Source organism: Gorilla gorilla, chromosome 22, assembly GCF_029281585.2.
Source record: "Gorilla gorilla gorilla isolate KB3781 chromosome 22, NHGRI_mGorGor1-v2.1_pri, whole genome shotgun sequence".
In the NCBI taxonomy this organism is placed as follows: domain Eukaryota; kingdom Metazoa; phylum Chordata; class Mammalia; order Primates; family Hominidae; genus Gorilla; species Gorilla gorilla.
In genome coordinates this window covers 33,219,476-33,232,943 of record NC_073246.2, presented here as the reverse complement: position 1 = coordinate 33,232,943, position 13,468 = coordinate 33,219,476, and the positions used below count along the sequence as shown (strand labels likewise).

At 45.0% G+C, this 13,468-nt stretch overlaps 1 protein-coding gene across 10 annotated transcripts in view; it reads left to right on the top strand.

Annotated features, from left to right (window-relative positions):
• TIAM1 (TIAM Rac1 associated GEF 1) overlaps positions 1 to 13,468 on the top strand; it is a 443,241-nt gene that overhangs the window by 212,319 nt on the left and 217,454 nt on the right. For 7 of the 10 annotated variants that reach the window (XM_063702595.1, XM_063702591.1, XM_063702592.1 and 4 more), the window contains one exon: positions 7,996 to 8,175. The gene's annotated coding sequence lies outside the window, so the exon portion shown is untranslated. Of the gene's footprint in view, positions 1 to 3,073; positions 3,678 to 7,995; positions 8,176 to 13,468 lie in introns of those variants that run through there. The other 3 variants (XM_063702589.1, XM_063702593.1, XM_063702594.1) reach the window with 2 other exon arrangements.

Below are 13,468 nucleotides of genomic sequence, written 5' to 3'. Positions count from 1 at the left end.
AGGACACAGCCCTTCTGCTATAGCAATAAATTCTTGGATGCTAAGTCCTGCTTCCCTCCGAGGCCCAAGGCCAATGCCTGGGGCCTCTCCAGTTCTGATATTGCTGTATTTTCACCACTATCAGGTAAGCCGTTCTGTTCAGATCTGTGAAAACCTGCCTGCCACTGTATGGAGCCAGCAGGGTTTATGTAACGTGTTCACATGTTGCTCAGACTCTTGATCTCAAGGTATTCTTCTCTAGAAGCATCTACAGGGGACCCTTTATTTTTAGGCCTGAGAGATAAGGAAGAAGGTGGGGACTGTTTGGTTTAATCCAACATGTATGTATTGCATCCCCACCATATATGTGGCTTTAAGAAAATTCAAGATGAGCAAACCTACTGTTCCCCACCTCCCCTTTAGAGAAACACTAAGTAACAACAAAAAGCTCTTCTCCCCCTCCATGCAGAAATTAAATAATAATATCAGAAAGAAGGTGAAAAAAAAGTATATGCCCACCACCGACCCAGAGCTAAAAGAAACCTTCTTAGGTAATCATGAGACCAGAAAACCTGTAGGCAAGATGTGCTCCCCGTGTAAGCCCACTGCTCTGATGCTCTGACCACTGACTTCATGGTGCTTGCCTTCCTCTTCCCACGAGTGATTTGTAACATTCTTTTCTATATGCTGTAATGAGATGAAGCGCCTTCCTGTTGTGTGTGGAGTAGTTCCAGCGGAGACTCATAATTGTCAATGGAGAAATGACTGATGGGCCTCGATGGGGCTGCTTTGTCTCAGTATCTGTCACATCTCTCGCTGCACACCATGTCGGCTTCCCCGAAGTACGCGATCTCTGATTCTCAAGACAGTCCCGCCTGGCTTTACATCCTCCTTCTCCCATCCCCTTCATGATTGTTTTCATCCAGATTCAGCGTAAGTCAGTAGCTTGGTGAGTGCATGGATGCCAAGGCTGCACCCAAAACCACGGAATGCTTTCCTGCCTCTGATCTCAGTGTCTGCTTTCTTCTGTGCCCATATGTATGGTTCTCAGCGATTGAATGCTGCACAGTGCAAAAGGAGAAGTGTTGTTTCATGTTTTTCTAAGTCCCTGGAGAGTCTCTTCAAATTGATGATGCTATATGGAATAGATGGAATACATTAATTAAATGACAGGTGATAGTGAAACTTCTAAATCAGGGTTTCTCAGCAGCAGCAGCACTATTGGCATTTGTGGCTGGATAATTCTTTGTCGTGGGGGCCTGTTATATGCATGATAGGATGTAGAGCAGCATCTCCGGACTCTGCCTACTAGATGTCAGTAGCAACCCCCAGCTGTGACAACCAAAAATGCCTCCAGATATTGCCAAATGTTCCCCGGAGGCAAATTCACCTCCAACTAAGGACCATTGCTCTATCCAAACATTCTTCTCTTTCTTCATTCTGTTTGTTTATTTATTTATTTTCAAGACAGAGTCTCACTCCGTCACCCAGGCTGGAAGTGCAGTGGTGTGATCTTGGCTCACTGCAACCTCCACCTCCCAGGTTCAAGCAATTCTCATGCCTCAGCCCCCTGAGTAGCTGGAATTACAGGCACACACCAGCATGCCTGACTAATTTTTGTATTTTTAGTAGAGACGGGGTTTCACCGTGTTTCCAGCCTGGTCTCAAACTTCTGACCTCAGGTGATCCACCTGCCTCGGCCTCCCAAAGTGCTGGGATTATAGGCGTGAGCCACCGTGCCCATTCTGTTCCTTTAGATGTGTTTGTGTGCACTCTTTTGTTTATTTGCTTAATTCATTTATCAGGTAGTTATTAAATTTTCTGCTATACCAGCCTTTGTACCAGCCTATATTCTTTTCCAAGAATATAAAGATGAACCAGGCATCTCTTTCTTCATGTTCATATACATATGAATATATATATGTGTGAATCCGTGTGGATATATATGAATATATATAAAATATATATATGGATATATATACATATATATTTGAGTCAAGTTTAAATGTATCTGAAAGTTCCCTTTTTGGAGTACTGTTTCCAGGCTGCATCCCTGGCTGGCATTTGAGTCATTATGACTTCTTTAGTGAATGTTGGGTTTTTATTTTTGTAGCCTGTGTCTTTGAGGAAAGTCCCTTGCAGTATGGATGAGTATCCTTAGTTTTTGGCACAGCTTTTAACCTTATAAAATGATAATACTCTATTAATCTATCAATTTCATCCATGAATGCTTCAACCCTTTCAGATATAGCCTCTCACTTGTCACTTCAGATTTACCGTTTTCTTCTTTTGTGATTTCTTTCATTCTCTTTAACCAGCCACCTGAGGCTTCATTTAACCTGAGGTCATTTAAAGTTTTATTTAAAGAAACTTCTGTTTGGAAACCAAGGTCAAGCACAGCAGAGGGATGTTCATTGCATGGCTTTCTGGTAAACTTTAAGTTAGCATGTTCCCTTTAACATTTTTAGAAACTGATATAAAAATTGCTCATGGGAAATCAAATTTGGGGCAGTTTTCTTTCCGGGGGAAGGAAAGAGGGATGTATTTCAGCGAGGAAGAGGTTGACAGATAGTTTCCACTATGTGAGTAATTTTAATTTTTTTATGCTACATGGTGGGCACGTGGGTGTTCATTATATTCTTTTCAAATATATGTTGTATATTGGAAATACTTTCTAGTACATATTAAAGAAAAGGCAGCCAACTGAAAGTTTGGTTTCTGTTTTTCTGTCCTCCACTCCTTTTCAATAGATGTTTGGGAGTTAGGTCTCCACTGAATGAGCTACCCACGTTTCTGCCCTTGAAGGGCTGGTGGGGGGCGCTTATGTAACATTGCTGGCCTTTTATATCTTTTAAGAGGCGCTGCTTTTTTGCCATGTGCTGTAGAAAATTATTTGACAAGCACTCACGCTTTGTGCAGGGTGACCAGGTTCATCTGTAAAATGGTTAAGACCTTTTCGAAATACATTGCCCCCAAGGATGTGGTGGGGAGGGTGCTGGGATTCTGAGTGACAGCCGGCGAATGCCAGAGGGAAGAATTAAATTGGAGAGGGAGGCGGAGAGGAGGGAGGTGATGGTGGGAGGAGGAAGGGAGGAGCGACCAACCCTCTCCAACACACCCAAGTGACCAGATTCATCATAGCACGAAACTTCACAAGTTACACCCACTGCCTCCGCCAGCAGCCGGGGAAGGCTGCTGCTTCCTCATTTCTGTTACTGGAAGTTTGAGACATGTGAAGCCAGACGGGGAGAAACGTGCGCGCCTTGTTGAGCAGGGGTGAGCTTGAATTTTGAAATCGATTCTTTCCACCGGCGAATCTCTTTGTGTCGGGTGGTCAGGGGAGGCAGCCGAATGTGGCTCTGAACGAGGATAGGTGAGAGCCCCGAGCTGAGCTGTGCAGCTGGGGCCGGGGAACCGTGCGCCCCGTGCCCCTTCCCAGAACGAGCAAGCGCGTCTCCAAGCTGCGCCCCGAGGCTCGGCGCGCGTTGCCGGCTGAGCTGCAGGGGACGCCGGCGACGTTGGTTCTGGCTCCAGGGTAAAGAGATTCGGGCTTTGAAAGCGTCATCTTTCCCCCTTGACTTCTGTAAGCGAGGATCATTGTATGGGATATGGGGTCGGGGAGGAGACTGCGGCATCACGTCACCCACCCAGGATGCGTCCTGCCCGGGGCTGTCCCGCTGCTCGTTGGGTAATTGCAGGTCAGTGCCATTGAAAAAGAACCCCATGACAGGCTTGGGAATCAAGTGAGAAAAAAGTTCCGAAGGAATATTCAGAAGCTGTGGCTCCCGACCGCACCTGGATGGGAGTTCTGGAGTGGGACATCGGAAGTCTCGGGGTTCTCATTAATTTTACATCTGATTAAATTAGTTCGACTCTAGGTTCCTGGCTGTGGAGGTGTGATTTGTTTATCTGGATCATTTTTTTTAATGTCTGTCTTTTTGTGAAAGCTAACTTATCTTTGGATCGATTGCCTAAGTCAATTTTGTGAGAGGAAGTTTGGGTGGAAGGTGGCGCTGGGGGCTGGGATCATTGCAAGTGGCAGTATGTCCCAGCAAAGGATAAACTTAGCTCAAACGAGGCTTCTCACAGACAGGCTTTAGGTTTTATTTCAAGTCTGGAGCTGGTCACTGGGCTTCCATTTGGCCTGTTGTAGCTTTTGCTCAGTGTGTAGGGGTCAGAGGGAGGCTATTGGGTTAACTGTTACCTGTTGCACTTGTTTCATACCTGATCAACAACTTAATAGTACACCAGCAGCAGGAGCTGGTTTTTGTTTTTTTGTAAGCGAATCCTTCATGAGAATGTTTACAGAATCATCTTACTTTTAGGGGAAGAAATGAAGGTGAAAAATGTGTGGCTCCTGTTGTATTTGTAGCAAGCCAAATGTTCTTTCCCGGGTCTGGGGTGGGTACAATCAGGAAAATGTCAGTAGCTGATTTTATCATTTTTCTTATATCAAAGCGGAATTGGCTGACTCTCTCAGCATACCTTCCCTTGAACTTTGGGGGTCGGGAGGCAGGTTGCTGGGGCCGCAGTTTGCTTAGCTTGCTCTGACTCTCCCACTTCCTTGAAGTTAAAGATACAGATGGAGAGGAAATTACTTTTAAACCAAATCAGACGTGGCTTAGGGAAGAACAACAGGTTGCATGATCCAGGGCTAGAGCCCTGAGTTCTAGCTCATTTTGAGCTCAAGAAAGGACCCAGCAGCAGGTAGATGTGAAATTGATGCTGACATGAGGTCTGTGACCTACTCCCTCACGCCCCTCCACCCCACAAGGAACCTTTAGTAACTCACTCAACAGGAAAGACAACCAAATTGGATCTCATGATAATGCTGGTGAAACTGACTAATAGACGGAGTTTTATGCAACAATAATTCTTAGCTACAAAAAGGGGAACTGCATTGTTCATAGAGCAAAGGTTTTTAGATATTGTCACATGTGACTGTTAGAAGATACCATCATGAGGACATTTGAAATTGGGGTTAATGCTAGTATATGACCGTGTAGATGTGAGAGAAAGTGGCAATTTCTGTATCATTATCTTTTCATATTGTCTCCCCACCTCTCCCAGTAAATAAGCTGGTTTGTCTCTGGTTGGTTATATTTTTAAATTTTATTCACTTATTTCTTCTTTTTAGAGATGGAGTCTTGCTCTGTTGCCCAGGCTGGACTGGAGCTCCTGGGCTCAAGTGATCCTCCCGCCCCAACCTCCTGTATAGCTAGGACTATAGGCATGTGCCACTTTATCTGACTGTTTTTAAATTGTAAATTTGTTTAATAGATACTAGATCATTAAAATTGTTTGTTTTAATACCTAATTTTTACAGAAATTTTCCCATTTTATGTACAATTTAAAATTGTTTGGTATAATATTGAACATGCTGTCCTCATAATATTTTTAAAGACTGTAGTATCTGTAGATATGTTTCCTTTTTCATTCATGGCGTTATTTGTACCTTTTCCCCATCAGTCTTGCTAATGTATTATCAATTTTATTGGTCTTTTGGAAGAACCAACTTCGATTTTTGATGGTATCTTAATTGGAACACAAACAAAGGCCACCTCCTTTCTTGAGTTTATATTCATTTTTAAAATTCTGCCCAGTGGAACTCTGTCGAAAAAGGCCTTAAACAGCCTTTGAAAATTAGCAACTGAGTTCGTTAGCTGCAAGTAGGAGGACACCATGTATTTGTCTTTGTATCTTTGACGTAGATTATGTTTTTTCAGTTTTATTAAAATATACTTTCTGTTTGTGAACACCACACACAGTGGACCAAATTGTTCCAAGGTGGATTTTGTGTATTAATTGAGGCACACCCTGTGATATTGTTCTGGAAAAATGTAACTAGAATTTACATAAGACTTACTGGTAATTTAAAGTGAATTGTAGGTACTTTCAACCCACTTGACAATACAGATTTACCTTGTACGACAGCAGAACAAATTTGCTGTAGTGACTGGAGAAGACACTTCATTTTGGTTCATATTTAATGCATGAGTCTGAGCATTTTAAAGTTTTCTCAGAACAGATTCTTTCTGAGTATATCACAAAGGATGCTGGAGTCAGAAAGACCTGGCTTTGAATTCTTGCTCTGCCACTTTTGACTGTGTGGCCTCAGGAAAATTGCCTAACCTCTCTGAACTTGTATTTCCCCAAATGTGATCTGGAAACTGATTGTGAAATTGCACTGTGAATTCAGCGTATAATGAGATTTCATTATGAATATTCATGTAAGGTTTCTATCCTTCGTTTGGCACAAAGTAGGCATTTAATAGTGACACTTAGTGTTTTCAGTGTAACGATTAGTATTTTCTGCCTCCTACCCTTTCTTGTCCTACCTCCAACCTTTCCACTTCTGTCAATGGAAGGTGAAGGAAGGTGAAGGAAGGTGAAGTTACTGCCGTAGAATAAAACAAAAACCACTTCCCCCATTTGTTCTCTCTTCATTATGGGCAAGTTCCATATTTTCAGTATTTTTATCTTGTTTTCCTAGTTGATTATCTTACCATTTCTTCCCTCCAATTTTTATCTTACTTTCCCAGGGTTGTTTTTTTTTTTTCCTCTCAGTTTGTCTCATCTCCTGAGGATCTTACCCAGTGCTCTGCTCTGTTATTTTTTTCTTTCCTTTTTTTTTTTTTTTTTTTTGCCTGCCTTTAGTGTAAAAATGAAATGAGTACAAAGCCCGAAACTTGGCAGCGACTGAGATGTAAGTTAGTGGGTTGCTTCTATGAAGGCAAAGTGTGTTAAATTTAGTTACTCAAGAATTTAACTTGGAAGCTGGTCATGGCGGTGTGTGCCTGTAGTCCCAGCTACTCAGGAGGCTGAGACAGGAGGGTTCCTTGAGCCCAGGAGTTTGAGGCTGTCCTGGGCAACATAGTGAGACCCCATCTCTAAAAATTAAATTAAAACAGGAAAAGAATTAAACTTGAAGATAGACGATGCTGGTGACTGCCATAGCAGTTTCGTGCCACAGACCTTGGAGTACTTTTTCAGACCTTGGAGTTTCTAAGCATTTTTGGGGAAATGTTGATTGTTTGATATTATGGTTGATGCTGTAACCAAAAAGGGACAATAAGAGCACAGGACAGAGGAACTTGGCTGGTTAATATTCCCCGACAAGGGAATGTAGCATTATTGAGTTTGCCCAACCCTGAGCCATTGGTTCTTCTTAGGGTCTCTCAGTTGACAAGGTCCTAGGGTATTAGGACCTTGTCCTATGTAATGGCATAATTGCTTAGCATTTATTTATGCATCTAGTATTGCAAGGGACTGGACTGGGGATGGAAAGGGATTGTGAGCTGGGAAAAGGCTTCATTTGCTTTATGGTGCTATGCTAAAGTTCTGCTTTGCTCAAGGAGTGAGTCTTGGTGTACATTTTGGGTAGTGAATCAGTTTCAAGTGTGGAGTTATTTTCAACGAAGACAGATTGACTAGCTGCACCTGGTCTGGCCTGCCCGCTATGACCCAGTGGTGCTATTTTGTTCTAGCCAATGCTTTCATGAGAATAGAGAACAAGGAGGCGTCGTTATCATGAGTATTTTGCAACACCCGCTTCTCCAGTTTATTTTGATGCCGTTGCTTGAAAACAAGTGTTAGCATGGCTTTCATTGGTAACACTTTTAGGGAAGAGATCTTCACTTTTGGAAAGTTTTGTTTCTTGAATGGTTCAGGGTGGATTGATTTGTGAGCTCTTGTACTGAATCGTAGAGCTTCCTCTAGTACCTTGCAGCCACATGCTTCAGTGTTTCCATTAACTATGAGATTTTGGTGGGCAAGAATCTCTACAGTCGAGGTGCTTTCTACAAAGCTATAGATAACTAAGCCTGGTAAATGCTTCTTTATTAAAATATGAACTGCTTATCAAAATATCCGTACTCTAATGTATCGAGTGTCTACAACATGTAAGGTACTTTTCCTGTGTTATCACGTTAATGTTTCTGAGGATAATCTTGCAATCTCTAGAGGTATGTAAAAACGAAGCACAAAACCCATTATTTTCTTATGTTGCTCTTATAGGTAGAATCACTGTGGACTGAGACCCACCTTTCTAGACCTGAAGCCCAGGAGGAGGAAGAGGAGGCTGGTTGGTACCATGGGCATAATGCTCTGAATCCTAGTCTCTCACCTAGTATGTGAGCAGTCCCTGCAGATGGCCCATTTGGAGATCTTGACAAAGCCTCTTCTGTTTCCAATGGGGTAAGTGTGGCATTTGCAAAAGGCTGGGGAATGAGGATTGAAGCTTTTAAAGTCTTTATTATCTTGATCCTGCCCAAATCCACCTTTTTTGGGACAATAGAAAGTTCATTGTTTGTGACGATTGTTTTGGTGGTTAAAGGGTTGCTGAGTCTCCCCACTTGCAATCTGAGGCTTTGAAATGGGTTTCCTGGGAACCTTTCCCATTCTTCCTGGGTGGTTCCCATGGTTATTTTATTTTGGAGTTGGCTGCGGGTAATCCTCTGTCTTTCTGACTTCTCTTTTGTCTGCCCCCATGATACTAGGAAAGGGGAAGAAGGAATTGATTTGGATGCAGCTGGGGAAACTTGGTATCAACGTGCTGGTTTGGGGGCTCTTGGGTGTGGGTTCACATCACTTTCAACGCGACAGGGTAAGCATTGATGTAAACTGCTAAGTGGTTTTGTTCAAGTGGAATATTTCATGCGGCCTCCCTGCTGCGGTGAAACTGGACATCTTTATTGCATGACAGGCTTGGGGCTTTCACAGAATGGATCAAGCGGTCGCCGTGCAACATTCGCAGTTAACTCCAAGAGAAGAAATATGCTGCAAAGACACCCTCCCTACTTCCTGTATGTGGCACAGACCCCTTCTAGGGAATTCCAGCAGAAAGGGCTGTGGGTACTTCAGTTTCCCTTCTAAGTGGGAACGGTCACGTTAGCCCATGCAGTCCCCGTTTACTTCCTAGGAGGAGGATGACGTAGACCAAAAGGGGCTTTCTAGCTATGTGAAGTTGCTCTTGTTCTTTTCAACTTTGCCTTCCTCTCATGGACAAACGCACCTCGACCTTGTTAGCAGGTGACATCGGGATGCATTATTTAACCTTTACCAGGTTGGGCTCCTATGTTGGTTGGTCCAGAAATTGAACACAATAGGAGACTGTGGACTTGAGAGAGGGCAAGAATCACAGGTGCTTCCTGAGGAATGCATGATTCCTGTAACTTTTAGAGTTTCCCACCCTGCATTCCGGGTCCTGCTTTGCAGATCTTGCTGTGACTTGTTCCTCCAGTCTTACCTGCTGCTCCGCTCTGCCTGCATCCAGACGCACAGCGGCGTAGCCACTCCTTTCTCCGCATGTACACAGTGGCTTGGAGAAACCTTTCTTTCAAGGGCTGTCTGGACACGGAGCAGATAAAACCTCCGGGTTGACCTGGAATATGTGCACCCTCCTCAGGGTTAGCCCTTGCTAGGGATGCCCTGGGGGTACAGGGACTCCCAGGTAGCTGGTTAAAGGGAATCCAGTCCCTAAGGGCACCCTCCAACAGAGAGCGGAGCCAAAGCACTCACTTTCCCTGTGATAATACAGACACATTGTATTATCATAATTAGGCTACATGCCTTTTTCAAGGGGTAAAAATAATCATATAAATAATAATAGGCCGGGTGTGGTGGCTCACACCCGTAATCCCAGCAGTTAGGGAGGCCGAGGTGGGCAGATTACTTGAGGTCAAGAGTCCGAGCCAGTCTGGCCAACATGGTGAAACCCTGTCTCCACTAAAATACAAAAATTAGCCCGGTGTGGTGGCGCATACCTGTAATCTCAGCTACGCGGGAGGCTGAGGCGGGAGAATCACTTGAACCCAGGAGGTGGAGGTTGCAGTGAACTGAGATCACACTACCGCACTCCAGCCTGGGCAATAGAGCAAGACTCTGTCTCAAAATAATAATAATAATAAAACAACAACAATTATTAACCCTTTGGAGCACCGGCTGCCCACGTTCAGCCCCTATCCCTTTGGGTCCCCTTCACCTGTCTAGTAAATTCCCTCTCCCTGAGTGCTTTCGCTCCTGCTGTCTTTGGTGGAGGGTGCCTTTAGGGGCTGGATTCCCTTTGGCCAACTACCTGGTAGTCCCTATACCCCCAGGGCATCCCTAGCAAGGGCTGACCCTGAGAAGGGTGCACATATTCCAGGCCAAGGCTGAGGTCTTATCTGCCCTGGGTCTAGAGTGCCCCCAGGGCTTCCTTCCCTTCAAGATCTCCCCTACCTACTTTCTGATTTTCTCTGAAAACACTTCCTAATCAAAAATGTATACATGACTTCTCACCTCTGGCCTAAGTAACCTATTCAAAGCAATAGCATTGGAAAGTGAGGTACCAGGATTTGAACCAGGCAGCCTGGCCTATGGAGTCTAGTCTCTTGATCACTGTGCTATTGTGTGTTCCTCCAGGGTGGGTTGCTTGGATTCTCTTTATACTTGCCCCAGCATGGCTATAGTGACTGCCATGGCGTGCCTAGTAAATGTTAGCTGAACGAGTGGCCACACAGCCCGCCAGAGTCAGCTTTCCTGAGTCCTGTCTCAGGGCACCTGTCCTTGTTGGTTACCCCCATTGGCCTCCTGCCTGCTCTCTGCCGATTCAGATTTTACCTCTCCTTCAGGGTCAGTTCAAGTCCACCTCCTCCCGGCTGTCTTTCTGGACTGCCCCAGCCACTGTGATTTTTGCCCCTCGGAACCAGTGTTCCTTCTCAGATGATGTTACCCTTCCGAGCTCTCCCCGAAGTAGGATCATGAGTCCCTGAGAGCTGTGACTGTGCCCTGTGCCTCATGTGCCACAGCGTTGAGGGATTCTTTTTGGGATTAAAACCCGGTCAGAGCTGTCCAAAGAAATGTCAACGTTGCTTCCAGGTTCTGTGAGCAAAGGAAAGTAATGAGGTTAAAGAGCAAAACTAAAAAAAAAAAAAAAAAAAAAAAAAAGCAAGGGGCAATTCTAAAAATTGTTAGCCCATTTCTTTGTGAGCCTGTGTGTGTATTTTCACACTGCAGCTGCTCAAGTTGAGTCATAGAATGGATGTGTCATCTCTTGGCTTCAGGCACAGTGGCTAGCCCATCTTCCCCCCGGAGGGAGTTTAAGCACATTTATGTGATGAATAATGTGGATTCTCCCCTAATACTTGGGATGTAGTTCAACAGATTTCATGCAAATGGTAGGTGAAACATGTCAAGCATCTTTTGTCCCCATTCGAAAGATAACAGAAATATGTCCCAGCAGAGTCAGTGCGCTGAGTCTTAGCTGATGGCCGGCCAAACGCTCCCCAGTGGCGTCTGTCTTCACTTGTGCTGTCTTGGACATCTTCTGCCTCCTGGGTGTGCCCCCCACATTGTAAGGCTATGGAAGGAGGGCTAGAGCTGGAAAGGAAGATGCAAACATTGAGCACCTACTGTGTGCCTGGCATTCTTCTGCTTTGTTATCTCTAACAGAATACCTGATTGCACCTCACAGCCCCTCTGGGCCTGTGCGTATTCTCATCTCCAAGTCTACTTGGTGGAACCTAGGTAGCTTGACTAAAATCACTCTATTGTGGCAGTGACCTTGGAGTTGAACTGTGTGTTATCTGATTTCTAAACTCGTGACTGTTCCCACACGTCTTGAGCTCCGGTTGTGAATATAAACAGAGACATTCAGATGAGGATGTCTCATGGTCATATTAACTCTAGAATTTGGAGACTCTTGAGTTTCTTTCTTTCTTTTTTTTTTTTTTGAGACAGAGTCTCGCTCTGTCACCCAGGCTGGAGTGCAGTGGTATGATCTCGGCTCACTGCAACCTCCGCCTCCCAGGTTCAAGCAATTCTCCCACCTCAGCCTCCCAAGTAGCTGGGATTACAGGTGTGCACCACCATGCCCAGCTAATTTTTGTATTTTTAATAGAGACAGGGTTTCACCATGTTGGCCAGGATGGTCTTGAACGCCTGACCTCAGGTGATCCACCCGCCTTGGCCTCCCAAAGTGCTGGGATTACAAGCATGAGCCACCGCACCTGGCTTGAGTTTATTTCTGATCTAAATCTTTTCTACGTTAGCCAATTCCTCCTAGCATTTCACCGTTCATGAACTTGTTGAAGTCATTATTGTCTGAAATACCATGTGTAGGTTTAACTTTGTGGAGGGTGGGGAGGGTGAGGTAATATTTTAAAAACTGCAAAATTAGGGATCTCATTTTATTTTTAGATGCTCATGCACAGGTGAAATGTATCAGGCTGGTTCTTTGAACACCCTCAGGAAAGTAAAAGAGATGGATGCTTCTCTTTAGGAACCGGGAACCTCTCCAGTTAGACGGAGGACTCTTCTTTCACTGTCTTGTTTTGTGGCACAAACGGCCTGGGATGTGGATGCCTTGGGTCTGATGCAAGATACCCTGGAGGCTTCCCTGGCCTGTCCTTCTCCTGCCCATGTCGCGTAAACATTGGCATGGCAGGGACAGATGGCCACTCCGGGAACTCCTTGGATGTCACATTTGGTTGCCTGGGTTGGGGGTCGGGTGGTTGCAGCCAGTCTCCACTGCGGGAAGGAGAGGCCGACTGGGAAATACTCCCATGGCAGTGGGTAAACACAAGCTCACCTCCGGAAAGGCTGGGCGCCCTGGTACGTGTGCAGGCTGGGGCGGTAATGGAGTCAGATGCACATAAGTGTGTTTAGCTTGGGAAGGAGCCAGTCTGCTCAAAGCACACAGCCTTTTCTCTCTGCTCCGAATTGATGCTCAGCAGAGTTCGGTTTGCTTATGGGGATGGGAAGGAACCATGTGGGGGCTGTGAAGGGAGGGATGGGCTGCAGATAACTACTTTCAGAGCTAGAAAACAGTTCTTTCCAGAGGCCTGGGTTAGCTTTACTGGAGGCGCAGGTGAGGGTATCTGAAATCCCCGGAGAGTCAAGATAGAGCAGTTAGGTGCCCTTATCAGTGGGATTTTTTTGCTGATCTAACAGCATCAATATGTGTAACGAGGACTGAAGTATTGATGAAGAACAGCCGAGTGCAGTGTTTCCTGCATAAAATCCCATCGATTCTGGAGGCTGAGCAGGGGGAGAATCCCTTGAGCCAAGGACTTTGAGGCTGCAGTGAGTCAGAACCACGCCATTGCACTCAAGCCTGGGCAACAGAGTGAGATCCCAAGTCAAAAAATAAAAGGCAGGGGGGTGGGGATAATAAAGAAACAGCACCCAGGTGGGGAGGGCTGGAGGCAGCAGAATCCCTCTTCAAAGAAAGCACAAGAGTTGACATTAAGTGAAAATAAAATGGATTTTTCGTGGTTTCAGCTTTAGAATGGAGCACTAGGGGCTGTTGCAATTGCCTGCATGCAAACCAAGCGTGGGGTTGAATCGTGGAAAAGCCTATAGCCATAAGCGTTGATTGGAAGCGTTTCCGATTCTCACCTCTACGTAGTAACTGTTGCTATTTATCTTTCTAATGTATTTGCAGAAGTCTCAACAAGCCAAGATAAGGTAATGTATTCAGGTTAGGAGAGTGACATCTAGTTACTATGCT